This window comes from Dioscorea cayenensis, unplaced genomic scaffold (assembly GCF_009730915.1).
Source record: "Dioscorea cayenensis subsp. rotundata cultivar TDr96_F1 unplaced genomic scaffold, TDr96_F1_v2_PseudoChromosome.rev07_lg8_w22 25.fasta BLBR01001163.1, whole genome shotgun sequence".
Lineage (NCBI taxonomy): Eukaryota > Viridiplantae > Streptophyta > Magnoliopsida > Dioscoreales > Dioscoreaceae > Dioscorea > Dioscorea cayenensis.
Window position 1 is genome coordinate 21,144 of NW_024087554.1, and position 4,633 is coordinate 25,776.

The 4,633-nt window shown below is 42.2% G+C and overlaps 1 non-coding gene across 1 annotated transcript; it reads left to right on the forward strand.

Annotated features, from left to right (window-relative positions):
* Positions 1-3,838: 3,838 nt before the first annotated feature.
* On the forward strand, positions 3,839-3,945 carry LOC120255722. The gene has a single exon (XR_005535087.1). It is a non-coding gene; the product is annotated as a small nucleolar RNA R71 (small nucleolar RNA).
* The last annotated feature ends 688 nt before the right edge of the window (positions 3,946-4,633 follow it).

Below are 4,633 nucleotides of genomic sequence, written 5' to 3' on the forward strand. Positions count from 1 at the left end.
GGCTATCAGAATTTGAAAGTATCCTGACACGCCATCAAGGAAACAGTAGAAATGATGCCCCGCTAGTCGCTCCAACATTTGGTCAATGAATGGCAAAGGAAAGTGATCTTTCCGAGTGACGTCATTTAGACTTCTATAATCAATGCAGACTCGCCAACCAGTAACTGTCCTCGTGGGGATTAACTCATTCTTTTCATTCCTCACTACTGTTATTCCTCTTTCTTTCGGGACAACTTGGGTCGGACTCACCCACTTGCTGTCGGATATAGGGTATATAATTCCTGCATCCAAAAGTTTTATTACCTCCGCCTTAACAACCTCCTTCATATTCGGGTTCAATCTTCGCTGAGGTTGGATCACAGATTTATAGTCATCCTCCATTAGGATCTTATGAGTGCAGAATGGTGGATTTATACCCTTAATGTCGGAGATCTTCCATGCGATGGCTGATTTGTGCTTTTTCAACATGCTAACAAGCTTATCCTTTTGTTCCGCAGATAAGTTCGACGCCACGATTACCGGGAGTTTAGAGTCCTCCATTAGGAATGCATATTCCAAATGTGTTGGAAGAGTTTTAAGCTCAAGTTCTGGTGGTTCGACAATTGATGGCCGCAAGCTACACTCCTTCAATTTATCAATCTCCTCGAAATCATTCGCCTCATGTTCACAGTTACTCTCTTCCTTTTCCACCTGGAAATCTATTTCTTTACAATCTGTACTGGATATCAACGTGTCCATTCCACAGAATTCCAAATTTGAAATAGCAACTCCAACTGAAAAGAGTTCTTGCTTCTGATCTTGATAGGAAGAATCAAACCTATTAATGATTCTTTCTACACTCTCCTCGAACTGGTCACTCATTGACACTGAAGTGGATTCCTCAAACTACTTTATCACATTATCTACATAGTCCCAAATCTAAGGTCAACTATGCCTAACTCTATTCATGTCCCGGAGGAGAGATTAAATAATCTCTCAACCTCGCACTCGAATAAAGTTGCAATGAGCTCTAGGGATTCCAGGTGATAAATCTCTTCCTAATTATAGACTTAACCCTTTGGTGCAGGCGGAAGGTCCCTAACCACAATTAAGCCCTAGATACTAAGATCACCTCAACGCTTCACTCCATTGCACGTGCAACTAAGCCCCTCGGAGATTCATCCCTCGGACCATTCACTCTATTATGGCCGCAAAGAACTCGAGGAGCAGGTAGAATCTATCACATCGGAGGGAAAGCGGGACACTCTGCATGCCTCTCGACTCACCCTCTCAACCCTCTCCAACCTAGCTTTTGTCTAGCGCTCGTGGTGTGTCACTCACTCACAAGGTTACCAACAAGAACTCTCAACCCTATGTGTCACTCTAGGGAAATGTTCATACAATCAAGCATTCAAGGTTGGAACTCACAATAAACATTAATTTATTGAAAGCATAATAAAGAAGTTCAAAGAAACGAATACATCCTAGTGTTCACAATCACCCAAGTACCCACTAGGGGTTTAGCTCTCCATGGAGCTAAGTACAATCAAAGAAATCAAATGTAAAAGCAATGAATCCATAAATAAACTCCCTCGATGGTCGTGTCGATGGTATTGTGGAGAGTCCTCTACTCGTCGCAAGGGATCCTTTGTCTGGCCTAGGATACTCCTCGCCAGATCGATGCCGACGAAAGCTCTCCCAATAACCTTCTTCCAAACGATGCGCGATGTCGGAGCCGTAGAACCACTCCAAAAACCTAGCCAATACCCCTCAAAACCCTAGCCGAAGCCCTCTCGCATGTTGGGGAAAAGATGGAGAAAAGAATACCAAAATCGGGGCTTAATCGGCTTTAAATAGTGCTGGAATTGGGCGACTCCACGGGCGTGGACTTTACACGCCCGTGCAAAATTTCCACACGGCCGTGGATAATTTCCACATGCCCATGTGGATTCTCTGTTTCTCTAATTTCTCGGCCGGCTGTGAACAGTGCTGCTACAGTAACACATTCTGTGCATCAATGGATAAATCACACCGAAGGGGAAAGGGGACGCTCCGCTACCTCTCGACTCACCCTCTCAACCCTCTCCAATATAGCTTTGTCTAACTCTCATGGTGTGTCACTCACTCACAAGGTTTACCAATAAGAACTATCAACCCTAGTGTCACTCTAAGGGAGTATTCATACAATCAAGCATACAAGATTGGAACTCAAATAAAACATCAATTAATTGAAAGCATAATAAAGAGGTTTAATGAAAAGAATATATCCTAGGGTTCACAAATACCCAAGTACCCACTAGGGGGTTTAGCTCTCCATGGAGCTAATTACAATCAATAAAATCAAATGTAAAAGCAAAGAATTCATAGAAAACCCCCTCGATAGTCATGGCAATGGTCTTGTGGAGAGTCCTCTACTCGTCCAATTGTCCCTTTGTCCGGCCTAGGATACACCTCGCCGGATCGGTGCTGACGAAAACTCTCCCACTAACCTTCTTCCAAATGGAGTGCAATGTCAGAGCCATAGAACCTCTCCAAATCCATAGCCAATACCTCTCAAAACCCTAGCAGCAACCCTCTCTCAAGTTGGGGAAAAGATAGAGAAAAGAATGCTGAAATTGGCGCTGAAATCGGCTTTTAAAGGGCTGGAATCGGGAATCCACACGCCCCTATGGACGCCCCTGTGGATTTTCTGCACGGGCGTGTGGAATTAACACACGCTCATGTGGATTCTCTGTTTTACTCATTCTTCGACGGTCGTGAGCAATGACTGCTACGGTTTTTGCTACATTACTTACTACAGTACTCTGCTATTGTACCAGCCCAAAACACTCCCGAATCCATGCTTTCATCAAGGTAACATAAATGGGCACATGTTTACGTCATAGATCGCTTTGCTTCTTTAATAACGGACATATTGGTGGAGATCTTGTTATACATGCACAAGCCGAAATGCTTAAATGTGACTGCCCTTGTACCCCTCCAAATCGTTGTTCTGACTTGAATTCAAGGAGGTTGGCACAAATTCTCGCATCTTAAACCCGCCTTATGTCTTCGCGTTTGAACCTTCACAATATCTCTTCCAAATTGGTGCATTTATGATCCACATTAGATTCTTTCTCTAATATTCTTCTTCATAACCCTATCTGCATGAAAGTAACATAAATACACACATATTAGCATTAAAACCCCATAAAAGTAATGCTCATCATAAGGAAAGAACACTTCGCATTCTTATCACACAAGCACTTATCACTTCACTAGCAGAGGAATACTGACACAGACTCCTTTTCTTTTTCTTTTTCTCTTTTTTGTTTTAAATCACACTCACCCTAGATAAGGTCTTTAGACCGCTCTACATGCCAGAATACTAGGACTGGCTCAACAAGACTTAGAAGTTCTTAAGAGTCCATTGAAGGATAGAACTTAGTATTCTAAGACCAAGCACTCAAAGTTGTGTGTTAAGCATATAAATTCCGTGCACAAGACAGTACTAGAGTTGTTATCATGAATATAACAACTTACCACATCATAACTAATATGTGTAGCTATATTACCAGCACCAACAATTAAACGACACGGTAGAGAAAATTCTAGACAGGATATGAACCTTTCTTTCCCAAAACTTGAAGAATCCACAAATTAGCAAAATTAATATAAGAAAGCAAATCAACATAGCCTTCAAATTTACAAACTATATTTTTCATAGTGCAAGCCAAAAGAAAAATTTGCACATGCTTGAGGTTGTTGGTTGTTAATGCACTTTTTGGTAGTATCTACAAAGATTCTGTAGTTTATACTGCTAAAATTTCTGTAATCTAAATACTATGTTTTGTGTCATAATCAAGTATGTTTGTTAATTAGACTATGTTTCGGACACTTTCTCAGGAGCTCCTTGAACCTTTCCAATGTCTTGAATAGAGACTCCAGTTCTAACTGAACAAAGGACGAGATCTCATTCCTAAGCTTTGCTGATTTTCCGGGAGGAAAATAACGGGCTAGAAAAGCTTCTACCATCTCCTCCCATGTAGTGATTGATGCTCTAGGTAATGAGTGTAGCCCATCGCTTTCGCTCTCCCCTTCAAGGAAAAATGGGAAGGCTCTCAATTTGATGGCATCATCCGTCACCCCATTTATCTTCGACGATATCGCACACCCTCGAGAAAGCTCTCTAAGTGATCGCTTTTGATCCTCATCGCCGGGGACCGCTGAATTGTGCGGATCGCTGCGAGATATGGATGAATGCCCGGCTTTAGCTTGAAGTTCGAGTCGTAATCGGGGGACGCACAATACTCGATTGTGTCCCCAACACTGAAGGTCTGGCATTGTCGGATAGTGTTCGCTGTTGCTCATTCTGTTCTACCATATTTTCAGATTCCTCTCCTTCCAAATCAGCTGAATTATCGTTTGTTCTTGCATGTGTTCTTTCCCTTTTCTTCTAAGTGTACGTTCAAGCTCAGGGTCTCCTTCAATCAATATTGATGGATTCCCTCGGGTCATAACCTGGAGGTGCACCAAAAAGAAAGAAAAAGAAAATCATAACAATGATAGAATAGGAAGACGTGAAATAGAATGTGTGGTGAAATAGCTAAGAAAACAAAGTGCAAAGTATCTCTAAACGCCTAGCTCCCCGGCAACGGCGCCAAAAACTTGACAA